This window comes from Acromyrmex echinatior, chromosome 1 (assembly GCF_024713525.1).
Source record: "Acromyrmex echinatior isolate Ae372 chromosome 1, ASM2471352v2, whole genome shotgun sequence".
NCBI classification, from domain to species: Eukaryota; Metazoa; Arthropoda; class Insecta; order Hymenoptera; family Formicidae; genus Acromyrmex; species Acromyrmex echinatior.
Genome location: NC_141852.1, coordinates 11,610,681 through 11,628,479, shown reverse-complemented (window position 1 = coordinate 11,628,479; position 17,799 = coordinate 11,610,681). Strand labels below are relative to the sequence as shown.

Here is a 17,799-nt window from a genome sequence, read left to right as displayed (position 1 = left end):
CCCTAAATTCTAGCGTTAATTACAAGCGCGCGGTTTCGCAGTTCAGGATAACTAATTTGAGATTGAAACTGGCATTGTTTCATGATCAAATGAAGTTTCCATTAATTAACCCCTTGATTAATCAATCCTCGTCAAGTCTCGACGATCCTGTAACAATAATATGGCGTAAAAGGTCGCAGCTGTGCCGCGCGTTAACGCCAAAATTGTCGATTCAATAAGGTTCGACGGGCGATTAATTACCCGGAAACTCGAATACTAGCCTCTATTAGTAGTACAGTGAGAATTGAATCGCTCCGGATTCCGATAGCGTTTCGTAATTCTCGAACTATAAAACATTTTCTGATTTCCGAATTTCGAAGCATGTGGATCAGCAAAGGTTTCCTGCCTTGGAATCGACGAAAATAGTTAACGGCTTGAACAAAGCCGTCTTCTATCTTCGTAAATAAATAATTTAAGGTACGATACATTTGAATTTTTTCAGGAAATATACAATACAATACAAACATCAGTGCGAAACGAAATAGATATGGACCAAACAAATCATACTTGCAACACCTCGAGTCGCGACTCTTATATCCATCTTTCCATTTCGGAGAATATGACTCTTTTATGACTGTTATTTTGTGACGTGTATGATGCAATATGTTTTTAATTCTGCTTTACGAGATGTCTTAAAACGTCACATAGGTTATGCCCGATCTATCGACCTCATAATAGCGAAACATCCATTTTAGATTATGGTGACGCGATACTGTCGTCGCACATTTTTTTCGCGAGTTCCTTATGCCTGCCTACACAGCTGTTAAAATGCAAATGCACGAACCTCGCTCACGAGGGCGGCGGTAAAACTTGTCCTTAATATCTGAAACATCGCCAATAATGATCCACGATATTAGTCGTAAAGCGAATGTGCTACGTACAGCCTGGCGAACGTTAACCCAGAAAACGATGCATTTAATGGAGTGGTTGAGAATGCCCGGTGGCCGTGCAAGTTTAATATTACGACTAGCACGAACGCGCCTCTTCCCTTTCACCTTTAGAAATTCTAAAGAATCGGCAATAACGGAGATGAATGCTTGCGGCTTCTCATGTCACGTGCATTCTGATGCATTTTCTTTCCAATCGAAGATTATGCGGATTTACAGGCCGTCACGGCCACGAACAGGCAACGCAATTTTCGTCGATCCCGCGTCTAAACATGACAGACGTTTAAATCGAATCTTTGGAGCGGCACATGGGAAATCCAGATTGGTTTCGTCACATGAGCCGCTAGAGAGAATAAGTGAATATAGTTGATGCAATAAATTTAGAAAGTGGTGAGAACAATAAATATTAATTATTACATTGCAGACGTCATAATAAATGTTTTCCAAAATATAAAGTATTTAATTTTAGCATTTAAAGTAATAACTAATTTATATAATTTGTAATGAATTATATAATTTGTAATATTTGATGATGAAAAAAGTAGAAAAGATTGAAGTAGCGAAATATTTGCTAATTTTGAATAGTAGATTCTTTAGCGAGAACGCGCGTAAAATGCTTTTCTCAATACTTTGCACGTAATATACATACAGTCACTGGTAAGGAAAGGCAAAACTTTGTTCTATGTTCAAAAATTACAGAAAAAGCTTGTAAGGTTGTTAGGAATTATTTATCCACTTAATTAAAAATTGGTTTCGTTAGCTTAAATTGCTGCTGCTATTTATGCTCTACTTGTCAACGGTTTTAATTTTTTTAATTTTTCTAATTCTTTTCATTTTTTTTTTCCTTTAATCGTGGACGTTCAACTTCGTTAAAAAAATCCGCGAATATAACGATAATTTAAAGATCAGAAGAAGTTTTGGCTACTACAGATTTACTTTTCATCAGCATGGAGTCGCCGGAACGAAGGTCGTAATTAAAATAGAGCAAATGAGGTCGGCGATGGTTAATTGAATCGGGATGGAGAACGACGAGAGTTCTCGGTCGCGTAAATTCGGTTATGAACGGTGTCCGCGATCTCGGAAATTAAATCGGTATGCTTGGTTGCATGCAACTCTCGATTCGCCGATGACGTTCGATTGCACAAAGTTACGCGAGTCATGCGGTACGTTTTTACAGATAACGTTAATCAGTTCATCGTTAAAATATTCCTGAGAGTACATTTTATCATTACAGAAAAATAGATATTACATATTTACTGATTTACATCTAGAGTGTTCAGTAGCGCCGGGATGTTATTAAGAAGTCAATATAACTTTTTCAACTTCCAAATTAGACGTCTTGTCAACACGACAGCTGCAATTAAAATTTCTTTGAAAAGCAGCGCCTACTTCAAATTAAAAGTTTCGATACTTATTTGCCTTTCTGATCCACGTGATTAGCGAGAAGCCTTTTATCTTCAGCGATTTGTAATACAACTTGTAAAGAACTTGTTCAAGAGGAATTTATTTCAAATTGCACAAAGCTCCTCCCTGTCTTTAAAATACATTTCGTTTTCCTCTCAACAACCATCTTGAATCGCGGTTCGTCATCGTCCAACACATAATTGAATATACATAATGAAAAAAATAATTACTAAATCTCTCTCTTAATATTTAATAAATATTTCTTTGAATAGTACCAAACATTTACTTACAATAAATAAATATTTACTCAATAAAAAAATGACAGTTAAGTCATTAATAATTAATAATTTTTGTAGCAAATAAATATATGTTTACATCTAGTTAATATTTACTTAAAATTATTCAAACAAATATTTATTAAAATTTAGTTTTTTCAGCATATCTCTGGAGAAAATAACAGCACTCATGATGTAATCGGTCAGAAGGATTTTCGAGAGTAAGATTAGATACGAGCCCTTAGTGGGACTTCCTTGTTTTTCCTTTGCTTTCATCCTTTGCTTTTAATTGCAGACTTCCAGCGCGACTGCGTAAACTTCGTTCGCTTCCTTAAATCTGTTCGCACGCTGAAATTGACCATTAACGACAGAATACCTTTAACTATCCCTTTTTCACCTCTCCCGCTTGTCATCCCTTTTTCTCTCTTTTTCCGCTATACTTTTCGCATTCCCATTTTCATTTTCCCTTTTCACCGTGCTTTTTGCGACTATCGTCTCGCTTTGGCGCGCAATGTACGTGTATCGCTATGTATGTGTAGGCACTTAAACGCCCGTCGTAGATGGAATTATGCTCCTCCTCGAATGGGAATTAATCGAGTTCTGAAACAGAGACGCGCGCCGATAATTCGACAGCTCATTTACCCGAGCTGTTATAATCGCGCGCGTGAAGTTCCAGTGCGTTATTACCGAAAGCAGGCATGAATATGTGAATCGATTAGCTAAAAATTAATTTTTCTGCAAAAAGATCTTTGAAATAGATTTCTTTTTTTTAAAAGAAGCGATTCTATACAAAGAGATCTGTTTAAAATAGTTCCTTTCAGTTAGAAAAATTAATTTTTCGCAAAATAAATCGGTTTAAAATCGCTATTGTAATTTGGGAAGATTTTTGGAAATCAGAACATCCCCCTTAACTAAAAATAGAATGCGCATTCACGCAGGCATATAAACTAAACTTTTATTTTTAATTTAAATCGATTTATATGTATATATACGTAAATATAAATGTAAATGAAGCGAAAATGCAAACTGTTAGCGTCGAGCGCGAAATACTATTGTTACTGATCGACTGATACCGAACGAGACTGTGTAAATTGAAAACGTTGCGAAAACTGATAACGCGCGGATAATGAGAATGCAGTTTAATGAATTATCGGGGCTCTATTATTGTTCGGTTCACGAATATACGTACGCGTCATTAAGTATCTCAGATTATATGCCGGCGCGATAATGAATCAAATCGAGAGCCAATGATAACAACGCGCGATAGTCAGAAAGTGAAATGGTTGAATCAATGATTGAACACACGCGGGCGATTTTACTGCATCGTAAATGTCGGACTGCCGGAACTTTCGGTCTCTCATATGGGAAAAGAGTTTCCCGGACAGCCGGAATGGAAACTAATTGTACGGCGTCGAACTATACGTGAATTTTATCACGCGTTCTGTAACGCTTCGCAAACGGCAATCGTTCATTCATTCGTTCGTTCGTTCATTCATTCGTTCATCGGTGAGGGCCTGATTTTGTCAATTTAGCGAAGAACCTCGCAGCTTTGTCAATTTAGCAAAGAGTGCGTCACTAACAGACTCGCCAGTTTATGATTCGTAGCAGAGCGCAATTTTGTGCAGGTTGAAAATATTTTGGATTGGAAAAAGGATGTATGGGCGCTGTATATTTGATATTTACCGAATAATTTCAATATGAATTTTGGGTTATACATATTTAATCATGATACACACGGTAACCATCACGCTATTATATTGTTATATTTATAACGTTATTATATTATTATAATTATTATAGAGATAAAAGTAAAACTAATTGCCATCGAAAGAGACTGTCATTATATTTTGACCTCTTCGCGATTTAATTTTCAATTTAGTGGACTACAACAAAGCCATAATCGCTGCTTAATTAATTATTACAATTTTGCGTTATTTTCGTTACAGCGTCATTATTTTCATATTACATATTGTTATTTAATTACTGCAAAACAATCGTCGTGCTCCGTGAAACGAGATTTATAAATATGCATGTCAAAGTGCAAACGTGACCGTTTATTCTTGTTATAAAACGGCAACAAGAATGCGTCGTTCATTGTTAGATTCGTGGAAGCACTGATGACTTACTCCAAATCATTGCGCATGTTATGCCTATAGCAAACAGCTGAAAGAGCTTTATAACGATGGTTCTTTATGTTGTCTTGCGCCGTTATAAGCTATTGTTGAAACATTTCGAATGCGTCTCGCTGTGATAATTATTTTCGTCAATTATGATAATATGTTGTATTAATTAAAGGCACTTGAGCATTTTAGTATATCGTCTTCAGACTTGTCTTCCTTCTCAAAAGCGAGTTTTAGAGTGCGTTTCGTTTTATGCTTATAGCGCTTATTAATTATATCGCTTTTATTTTTATTCGCAGATCGATATACCTTTGATACCTACTATTGATATAGATACTTATATGTATTGATATGTATCGGAAAATTTACTTCTTCATGAAATTTTCTTTTGATCCGAATTTCTCGGTTACAAAATGTACGAAGTACTCCGCGTTATCTGCGACTATAGCGAAACTCGACGAACTACTTCGATGGCGGAGTTCGAGTACAGTCAGCATGTTTGCGGAAAACGACATGAAATAAATTGCATCGCAATAGTTCCCTCGCGTCTTCGATGGTGAACTTGGGGGAACTATGTTCTAAACTTATGAAAACCTTGCTATTTAATTTATAATACATCTCAATGCGTCTTGATCGAAAATGTTTATCAATAGACAACGATATAAAGACATAACGTTCGTTGAATAACGAAAGTTTTATACATGTAATAATACCGAAAATGTAACGCTAAAAATGATCAAAAATATTTAACTTAAATATTTAACTTGAATACTAACAAGAATATTTAACTTCTTGAAGAAAGATTAAATCTTGATTGCCACGTAATTTTTAATAGAGAAATATTAATTGTTTACAAAATACTTTTTCTCTATTTACGTAAAATTTGCAAGATATCTATTAAATCTAATCCTTGTTGTTTCCTTATTTTACTAAATTGTATATTGTTTTTTTATTTTAAATTCATTAATTTTTTTAGTTAAATAATTTAATAAATTGCAGTGAAAAATTAATTTAGTGATCGTTCAATTATTAAATTTTATTATAGTTATTAAATTATTCAATTTAAATATTTATCAGCTAGAATTATATTAAGCTATAGAATTTTTTTTGAAATGGCAAATTCTATGCGTTAAAATTTTTCGGATATTTGCAAACTTTCGAAGAGAATGTATCGAAAAAATTGCAATGCACAAAATTGCATTCCACGTAGCAAAGAGAGCGTGATACACCAAACTGTTGATGAATTTGCTGATATCATAGATCGCGTATACCTTGATACACCGTACGCGTGTTGGTGCATGTTTGTGATGCGAAGAATCACTTAAAGAAAATAGCTACACTGAGGAGGAAAGTTTGCTCGAGGCAATATATAGCGGGAAAAGTTCTGATTGGTGTGAGAATGCGCGTTCTTCTTAGCATGATGTGCTGATATAAAGTAACGCATCACTGGCATCCTTATAGCATCCTGAAACTGCGAGAGGGAATGTACTTCGCTTAATATCCAAGGTATCTCCAGATAACATAGAATGGCGCGTTAAACATCGTTACATTGGATAGTGTATCGATTTTACCTATCAAATGATGCAGTGCTTGCAATGAAAACAACAAAAACTGGAAAAAGACTAGTTCAATAGCTTAATAAGTTTCAAAAATATATACAAATGCAGCACGTATTTGCTTTATGTACGAAACCAATTTTATTTTTTCTAATGAATTATTTTGATTATCTTCCCTCGTAATATCGTTTGAATTTATTTTTGCATGTAGCAACTAATCAATCAGTAGCAGTCAGAAATACTAGAAAGCAATCTAACATAAGCGAAACGATGTGAAATAATTTCCGTATGACCTGGAAAGTGTATATAATAATAAAAGTAATTTTCAGCATCAAACGAAAAATATTAAATGCACATTGAAAATACTATTTCGTTCTTGTTTATGTCTGGATTTAATAATTAAAAGTTGCGCAATAAACGTATGATGAATATCGGTGATTGTTAAAACACGGAGATTACTTCGTGTGCCTCGTTTTAGTTAACAAAAACTAGGACAACGATCGTGTAGCAATGATGTTTGAATGAAACTGAATTAAGCCGCTTTATAGCTGCATATGATAAATGGTGGCTGCAGTCAACAGATCTGACAGTTGCACGACAGTCGAATAGCAATTGAATCTGATTGATGAATACCGGAAAATCTAATCTAGAAGGAATTTTTACTGCTGAGGAATTGATTATTATATTATATTTATAAATAGTTATTATATTTATAAATGAAGCTAAATATTACGCGAAGAGAAGCAATCAAGAGAACAACTTAGCTCATTGTCAAAAAATAAAATATAATTTCTCCTATTCTATATGTTTTTAGATATAATAAATATTTTAATTAATGTTAATTAATATTTAATTAACATTAAATATTAATAAAATATATATATATATAAGAAAATAAGTAATGAATACTTTTATTACGTTTTTATACAAGTATTTTGAAAGAATAAAAAATTCATTTATATATTAAACTTGTCTTTATCTAACAACAAATTTGTTATTTATTAGTTCATAATTCCTAGTTAGTTTATAATTCTACTGTATATACACATAATAGCCGATAAGGGTATGTCACATTCACTATTGTTGGCTATTAGGATATAGTCCCTGGCGATTATAATTGCTAATTTATCATACTTAGCCTAATTGTGTATTGTTCGAAGTTTGTCGGTTATTCCTCGTAAAGTTCCCCTAAATGAGCTTATTGTATTATCAATTATATCAATTCTGCTTAAATTGAAATTTAACAAAACATATTAGTTATTAAAAAAACACTGCATTAAGTTTCTCTTATAAAACTTGATATTCACGAGTATAGACTTTAAAAAAAATATATAAATTTAATAAAACACATTTACTTTTTTAAAAACATAAATGATTTAAAACTTATTTACAGTAAATACAAGAAGAGAATTGAAGTAGTTATTTAATAAAATTATTGTTAAAATGTTATTTAATATAAATAATAATTATCAACATAAATTACTGATGGTAGTTTCTTATATGTTATGAAATATTATAATGCTCTTTTTCTACGAATTGACAAAAGTTTTAACGTCATAAATTTGAACGCTAATGCTCTTTCTTTGAATTACTTTAGATACAATAAGAACGATAATTATTATAATTCAAATAGCATTAAAGGACAGGTAAATCCTTTGTTTCGACCGTAAATACGTACTTTTGTTTCTATTATATACTTTCCAATTTCTAGTCTCGTTGAAAGTTTCCTCACCGAAATGTGCAATCCGTTTTAGCCAGATATAAGAGGACAGAAGTTAAGTGAAACATCTCCACGCGAAGTATCTGTTCTGTGTGCGCCAAGTCACTTGACAATTCACTTAACAAAGTATTTCTCGGCGTTTATCTATCGTGCAGTTATTATAAAGTGCGCAAGAGCGCAAAAACGGCTGGTTACGACTTTGCTCTTCAACTACTTAACTGGTTTAACAAACTTGCTAAATATCGTGCCATCAAATCGGAATTCGGCCGAAATGCATTTCTACCGAAACAGCGAGCTGAATAAATACGTAAAACTTTATAGTTTGATTAGGAATGCAGACTTTCGCCCTTTTCTCCTGACCTCGGCTTATCCGATCGAACTCGCTAAAACATCCGTGTGATGAAACAAGAGGAGGAACGTGCGGTTGTGGCAACTGCGAGAAGTCCCACGAGACGAATATAATTCGATCTGTACATCGCAACAATGATGCAACAATAAAAGTGAGTTTGCGATAAATCGATAAAATTAATAAACTCCTGAAAATAAAGTTACATTCTAAAACTAAATAAAATTAAAAAAAGATTTTCTGTGAATATTTTAAACATACATACATACACGTATTTTTTTTACGAACATTGTAATTTATTTGATGAAAACCCAAATTATTTTTTATAGAAAAATATGAGAGAAAACGTAAGAGGATAAGAGATTTTGGTAGCGTTCATATCCAAAAACAAAGAGATATGAATAAAAAAATTAATTTCCGGCAAATTAGTTGAATTTAAATGCGAGAGAAAATGCGTCATTTCTGGAATCACTATCATGGAATATATTTTATTTTCTAATAAATAATTGAATATAACGCATTGTTATATTAATTCATAAGTGATTAATTCGAAATGCCATGTAGCGAATGCCGTATTCTAATTCTTAGAATGGAATTATTTGTTTTAATTAAAATATTATTATTGTTGCAGAATTTATAGAAATATAATTAAAGATGACTTGGGAGTTTTTTGTTTGTGAAACAAAATAACTAGATATTATTGAATAAAAAATGTAATTTTATAAGAGTTTGTAATTTTAACTGTAACTTTTCAGTTTAATAGAGTTATTTAATCATCTTATTTAAATTTTGTAATTAGATTTTGCATTTATATATTTATACAACTCTGTAATTTTAATATTTTATGTGCGCATAAATCACACGGAAAAAATTTTGCTAAAAAATCTAAAAATTTAGCTAGATACAGATCAGAAAATAATTTTGTTGGACTATCAAAATAATTTTGTAGGAATCTTATAAGCATGATGAGCAAAATATGCTGTAAAAAGTTTTGATATTGTAGCAATCAATTTTGTCGTCCTACGCAATTATTTTGACGGTCCAACAAAATTATCTCCAAATGTGTATTTAGCTAAATTTTTAGATTGCTCAGCAAAATTGCTCTTTCCGTATACAGGGTTGCTTTTCGATCAGTTCAATATCACATTACGTATACCTAATAGATATTGGACATAAATACGAATCACAACTAAAATTGCAAATTCATTCAGGTCTTCGATTCTCGCTGTGGGTGTAATACTTCGCGATGCATGCAAACGTACTTCGCTCCAACAATTTCTACAACACAAGCGTTCTATTTTGGTTATGAAATTAACACTTTCCGGTCGACATACGTTCTTAAGATTCATATATTCATACCCAGATAGCACAGTAATGTTTTAAAAATATATTTAAAACGTACATGTGTTGGACGTTTTGGACATATTGAAAACATTTAGATTAGATCCATAGATATTTTAAAATCGTTTTAAAGACATCCAGTGTTACCATTTTGAATTTTTTAAAAACGTCCATTTTAAGTCCCAATGGACTAAAACTGGACTAAATTAATATATTAAACAAATTTTAGATCACAATCAAGACAAAATGATTCTTATATGAATGTTATTATTGATTAATATTTTATTTCAGAATACACATAATAAAATTACGTGTGATAAAAAAAAGTTTTTCCCTAAATTCGGAAATTAATTTTAATGCTTCAAAACGGTCATCTATCATCCGTTTGCATATCGCCATCCACTATCCTTGATTTCTGAAATCGTATGAAAATCACTGCACTTCGATGATTCACAAATACAATATATATAATCATGAATGTATAGTTATGATACATCTATTCAATATGGTCTTGATAGAAATTTGTGCAGTTCAACTGAACATCCAGTCAGTTACTGTCTAATATTTAATCTTAATGTTACAACGACTATTTTCAAGTTAAGAAATCATACTTTCACAGTACCAGTTATCATGTATATCATCTTCGACTAGAGATCTTCATAGTTTCTCTCCTGTCGATAATAGTACGCCGTATTGATATGGTACGGATTATGCACCATAATGTATCTAAACAGTATATAATATAGATTTTTTGTCGTTGAAAATTTTCAACAGCACGGATGTGCTAGGGATGTCTCTGGGACATTCAAAAGACGTCCATATATATTAACCAAAGTGAAACTCCTCGTGCGATCTTAAAAAAATTTTCACTTGTCAAGTCAGAGACAACAACACGTCACGAGCAGATTTAGAAAATTTTTTGCATGAGATGAACATTTTTTAAATGTCCAAATGTGAACATACTTTGTATGTTGAATAACGTACATTTTTAAAACATTCGTACTAAGTCCATGGACGTTAGAAATAAATAAAAATCAGATTTGGCCGTCCAATGGACGTCGTGTGCTGTCTGGTATGATATATCCATTTTATTCATGTCTCTGCTTTACTAACATTTTAATGAATAAAGCAAAGTGATTTTTTCTGAAAAACAATGAGAGTTCGATTTTTATCTATCGTTAAAAAATATGCATATCTATACGTACATCTTTATAGTGTCGTAAACAAACAGTATTAAACAATATGAGACGCTGATTCAGAAATAATAAACTTATAATTTACGTTTTATAAGCGCGTCACTGTTTACTCTCATATTGCTGGAATGTACATCGTTATTAATGTGTAGACAGCCTATTGTCCGATAATAATGGACCACGACTAGAACATTAACCGCCCCGATAGTCCACCTATAAACCTAGTTCATATCATTCAAGATTATAGACGTCCGATGCTTCAGTAAACCGCAATAGGCTGGCAAACCTATTTACGTGCTAAATTTTCGAGCTTGATAACCAAAGCTATTGAAATGTTCCTGAGAATTTAATAACTTCCAGAAGTAATAAGGGCTTCCATAGTTTGCTCATACGTTAGTGTGAAAGAATAATTAAACCCTGCCCTACTGTTCAGTTTATCACACTCTACTGTGCGCGTATTTTCAGCCCTATATTTTCAACAGGAATAGAAAATTAAATCTTTTAAGATGTACACTTTTTTAATGTTAGTATATTTCTTCGTGTAAGTCCCAAACTTTAAGAGTTCCCTTAAAGATAATCAAATAACGAGACAATTAAAAAATTGTTATCTATCATTTCATGAATTATATAGGATTTTTTTCGAGCTAGTAATTCTTTAGCCCGTTGTGATTTGTATCCAATGAATTTGACATTGTTAACGTTTTGATTTATATAGGATAGGAAATACTCGGAAAGCTCTTATATGTCACCCGTCGCTTTTCGTTTAACCATCCGTTTCTCCGACAGTGGATGAGGACGTTAAGCTGACGGTATAACAATATCGAGCTCCGTTCCGCACACGAAAAGCTTCACAAGCAGGAATGTAATTTCAAGGTTCTCATGCACCAGCTGTACTAAATCTAGAAATTGGGCTCACTGCAAAACGTCTCGACCGCAGTAACTTCTGTTTTGCGACAGGACGGAGCAAAAACGTACCTAGGAATTGAGTCTGTCTTACGACCATTGGTAAATTGCGAAATAACCACGATACATTTTGTTGATGGAATTTGAACGATTTCCAAATATCGAGGAAATTTAACAAGATTCTTCTGGCTTGTTGATTGAATTCATTAACGTAGTAATTTTAACAGTCGACATTAAATATTTCGATAGCCATTAAATTACATACTCTTCAAAATATTGAGAGAATTAATTAATTGTCAAATAATTTTAATTAATAATTAATTAGAGGCACCAGATATGTACTAGACGTAAACTACCAAATGGATTCATTTAACATCAAAAACCCGAGTTAGATTTTCGTTAAATAATTCACATTTCATTTTATGTGCAACACGATATTTGAGAAAACCATCCTGCATTACGGCAGCTTATTTATGTGTGTATGTGACACATTTACCTTATTCTACATAGTGCCTACAAGGCTTACGCGCTATCGAAGTTGGGCCGACGCGATACGCGGCATGCAGTAAAGCAAACTATTGCATAAGTGGAGCTTAAGGCAAGTAGCTCGGGGCCATATTTCGTCAACGCTTTACCGCCGAACACAAATACGTCGACGCGGACAAGACATGCAGCTGAGAAACTTATTAACTCCATTAGATAAGAAGGACGGGGCAAGGGGGGATTAGGGCACGATTTAATCATATAATCGGTAAATTGTATATCAAAACGTAAACTGGCACTTCATTAAGTTCGTTAAGTTAAGTTACCGCCGTATCACCGAGCGTGATCGTAATTACTCTGAGGAACTAATTAGCGCGCGTCGCCGCGACGCGATTTGTCATCGTTTATTGCCGCGGGACGAATATGCCTGTTGCAATTATTCTGAACGTTATACAACAATGAGGAATTCGTATGACGAAGTGTTCCGGAACATGGCTGCTTACGCTGTCTTGCTGTAATACAATATAATAGAGTATTTGTTTTTGTGAAACCTTCATTTGTAACAATTATGATTTAATTACTGTAATTTTGTAAAGCGCGATGGAACTCGAAAAATTTTTACTAACGGCAGGAACAATTTTCAGTAATATTTTGTCGAATAAAAAAGTTTGTTAATTATCTAGTTGAGATAGCAATAATATATAATATTGTCTAGGCCATAAATTTAAATAAACATATAAAATAAACCTTTTTAATAAAACATCAAGATTTGCAACTATAATTTTTTCTTTCAATCCCAATACATCTTCACATACGTACGTGGAGTCTGTAAAAAAAATAAATGAGGATTGTATCCCTGTATGTGATAGATACCACGTGATGGATAGCAATTTCAACTTTCGAGAAGGCGGAAAAATTGAGTTCGAATACACGTGCAGCTTACGAGGAGGGCGAGTCTCCCGCTTAAGCCAATATATTTCTCGAAATTGAGAAGCACTGTTGAAGGCGATAAGATTTGATGACGATGCGGAGGGATAATACCGTAGGTTCTTTCGTTGGAAAGTAGAAAACCCTTGAGGTTTAAGGTCGGCTGATTGTCTGACATCACGCCAAAAATTATGCCTACCATCGTTCTCAAGACTTCATAATCGAAGCGAATAAAACACATACCCACGCACACGCACACGCACACATATGTACATGTATAGACATCAACGTGTCATCGGACACGTGTTCTCGAGAAATTTTTCTGATCCGCCCTTCTTACGTACCCTTTTCATATTTCCTGTCAGCTATCAATCTCTCATAAAACACTACCTCTTTCCCTATCATAAGATGGACACTTGATGCTTGATATATTCTCTCTATCTTCCCTCCTCCATCATTGTATTCTTTTTTTAGTACCATACTACAAGCCAACGGATTTTCATTATTATTTCATAACCTTTGACAATGCAAATCAAGTTAAATAGGGTGTCCCAAAATAATGTATGTATCTGCAACTCAAAATAATATATAGGAAAATAATAATATAAATAGGAAAAGTGTTTTTAAAAAATTAAGTATAAAAAATGATTTGTAAATTATTTTTTAACCAGTAGCAGTAATTTTTTAAATAAAAGTTAACATAGCCTGTTATAGATTATGTTTAGATGGCCATCTGTCCATGAGTCGTGTACGATAGTATTAGTAAATACTCACAAATCACTATCTAAACATAGTCTGTATATTAATATTGACCGTATTTTAATACTTAAAATAAAAATTTACAAATCTTTACATCTTTTATACTTAATTTTTTGAAAATCTTCTGATTATAATATTTTGAGTAGAGAATTTTAGAACACTTTCTATATTTTTGAGTAAAACAATAATCCACTTAGCTTTGATTGTGCTACCGTATACTCACTCTTAATTTTCAAATAATATACCGCTCATTATTTTTAACGAGAGGAATTATATTTCGCGTGACACGCTCGTTTGCGTGACGAATCGAGAAAATGTCACTAATTAAAATTAAAACATAAAAATGTGGTAAAAAGTAAACAAATCGAGTCACTTATTCTTTTCTGACTAATTATCTTTCCAATAATTTTTCTTTATAAATATTTTTGATTTAACAAAAGTAAGATTTAATCAGATATTATAGATAAATATACAATATAAAAAATATACAATATTCTATAATAAGTTAACTTATTTTAAAAATATAAAAAAATAAAAAGGATATAGATATGATAGAAGTGTTTTACAGCATAGGAGTGATCGAAAGAAATGATTTATCTCCTCTTTCTTCTCATCTCTCTTACCATTATCTCTAACAATTATCAATAAACGAGATACTTATATTCAATATTCTAAATATTTTATCAAATCTTTTAGAAAATATGTCGTCGACAATAATTTTGTCATAAAATCCATTAATCTAGCGAAATAAAACGCGAGTATTAATATTAAAGATACATAATTTTTTATAGTACTTGCAGTATGAAGAAAAATAAATAACGCAAGCGCTGATAAATATCCTAAATAAAATATAATTTTACATCATATGAGAACATTATTTTATGTTAAATAGAAAATTAAAATAAAGTGATAATAATATTTTGTATAAAATACTTGATGTTTCTCTGGATAGTAACTACTATGTTTGAAGTTTTTGCTGTTTTTATACATATAAAATTAGACATAATTTTTTATATTTACTGAAATAATTAGCTTAAAGTTTTAAATTTATTTCTCTTTACGATATATTGATCATAAATTTTTTATATTTTTTATATTAGGAAAACATGGCTAACTCATGCAAATAATAGAAAGACAAAATTTTACATGACAGAATACGCAACAGAAAAGCGCATTAAACGCGTGCCACATGCAGTGAGTATGTATATATCATCTTGTTATATCATATCTATGATATTATCACATGGCATCTGTGGGTCGAGCTAACACTTCTAAATCTAGATTAGCAGATATCTTTAATCCGCAATGTCACGAAAGTTCAGAAAAACGCTTTGAACGATACGTCAAAGAACAAAGAAAAAAAAGTCGCGATCAAAGAAAAGTTTATTCAAAATATTTTACACTCGTATTCAGCAAAAAATATCAAATTTTCGAAAAGATTTACTCGAGCGTACTGCATTCGTAATAACAATAGTAGATCAGTAACAACAATAATTTTATTATGGTAGTTTTATATCATATTAAAGCTAAAATAAGCGAACGTTTCTTTTTCATAAAATCGCTGGACTTTTCTCCGAAATTATAATGAGAAACAATAGGTAACTTTTATTTTAGCAAAAACGACACAGTACGTTTGATTTTACAAGAGACTCTCCTTAAAGTAGGTGAAGTGGTAGTATAACAAGCACGGGGTTGAATATTTTTTCGCAGACTTTTATTTACGAAGCAGCCCTACGTCTCTTGATGTTTTAAATCTACTTATACAAATCATCTGTGTACTAACATGAATATCATGAAAAGATTTCAATGTACACATACTTTGATATAATTGCTAAGCAAGTAAAGATATCGCATATATAGACCGTACAATAATTTCACTGTAATTTTAACAGTAATTGTTACCTTAATTGCGTAAGAATCGCGAGTGTTAAAATTTTAAAAATGTAACTACCTTTATTAGAAAATATACTATACAACAACACTCGAAAAATAATTAGTATATAAAAAATCGATCGCACAAAAAATGTTCCTCGCGTCTGGATAAGAATTATTAATTATCTCTAATCGATTTCCACTTACAACAACGATATGATCGCGTGCAAATATTAACCACGCGATTACGATTGTTGAAGAACGGATCGTCGAATGCAGCTGTTACATCAAACGAAAGGTCGCGGTGTAATCGATTAACAGGAGAGTTACATTGCGTATCAATGTCTATCCAGCCGCATCTGATAAAAAAAATGGCAAAAAAGATGAAAAATCGAGCAACCGAGTCTAAGCGTAGATTAGAGAGCATACCGGTTGTTTAATCGAAGCGATCAATTGACTAAGGCGCCCATTCAGGCGTGATTGATTGATAAATTCAGACGGAAACAGGTAGACGGAGCGGCGAAGCGAGATAACGCATCGTTCCACGGTATATTATGACGGAATTTATGAAATCTGGGACGAGAGGGAATCTCGCACACAAGTGACAATAGAGATGCATGCCTGGAATAGGTATATAATTTAATAAATAGATGTTTTTAATATTCCAAGTATTTCTCTAATAAATTTGGTTAGTTCCAACTAATAGTTTAGTTAGTTCCCCAATTATTTACCAGAGATATCAGAAATGTGCGGGAAATCTAGTGATAATACCGTAAAATCGCTCGACATTTTGTTGACATGGATATTTTATGACAGAGACATTTATTTTGCGCATCTACGACGAAACGTCCCCGTTTCGGGCAGCCCGTCGACGAATAATGCATTCGTTGGTCGACGTAATTGCGAGAACGACTGTAATTGCGAGAATAACATGACCGGTCCACTCGTTGTGTTAGATATTAAGATTAATTGTCATGATTTATCGGGAATATATTTCACAATAGCCTTTAAACGTATACCGAAATGGCTGTTGCTTATCGCCGCAAATGGAATTAATAAAAATTTAATTTTATTAGCATGACAAACATTACGCTTGATATATGTCATTCAAAATAAATGGAGTATTGATATATTGATATAATAATTCAATATAAATAAATAGACAATAATATGTATAATAATATATATTGCGATATATATGGACAAAGTTGGAACATAAAGTGCATTTGCCCGAAGAAATTAAAGTCCGAAAATAATAAAGTGCCTTTTTGTACATTTTGAATATAGCGAGCACGATGGCAAAGAAGATAGCTCTCCTTTTATCACGAGAAACCAGATTGTCCTTGGACGCGGAAAATAAATCCCATCTGGGTCTTAGATCCGCAAGACAATTATCAGCTCCTTTTATCGAATAAAAGTATTCGATTGGATCCGAGTTGTATGACTGCGGAAAGCATCTTCTGCCTAGATAGCGTCAAATGTTTCTTTTCGCTAAATATTTTGTATGGTTTCGCCGATCAGCTCGAGGAGAGTAGAGAAAAGAAAAGAAAAGAAAAGAAAAGAAGAGTATGTGGATATATTGTAGATCGCAGCAATTTACGTCAGAGAAAAGAAATTCGTGCGGTGTCTATATGTGGAGCATGATGGATGAGATATTCAAGATGATGTAAGCTTCAGTTTTACATAAGATTTATCTCATGCATTTAATTTAACAGAAATTAGGCATTGATGCTTTTTACGTCATGTCTTCATTTAATACCTTTTTCTAAGAAAAGATGGTCAATGGTGGAAATTAAAATTTACACTGAAAAAAAATTTACTAAATCTTAATACATATTTCTTTGAATAATACTAATTAAACATTTACTTTTAATTAATTAAATAAATATTTACTCAAAATAAAAAAAAATAACAGTTCAATCAAATTTATGATTCTTGTATCAAATAAATATATATGTTTACATTTAATAAATA

At 32.4% G+C, this 17,799-nt stretch overlaps 1 protein-coding gene across 2 annotated transcripts in view; it reads right to left on the bottom strand.

The window, feature by feature from the left end:
• Positions 1–17,799, bottom strand: part of LOC105146037 (uncharacterized) — a 112,809-nt gene that overhangs the window by 46,907 nt on the left and 48,103 nt on the right. The gene's annotated exons all lie outside the window — the stretch shown is intronic.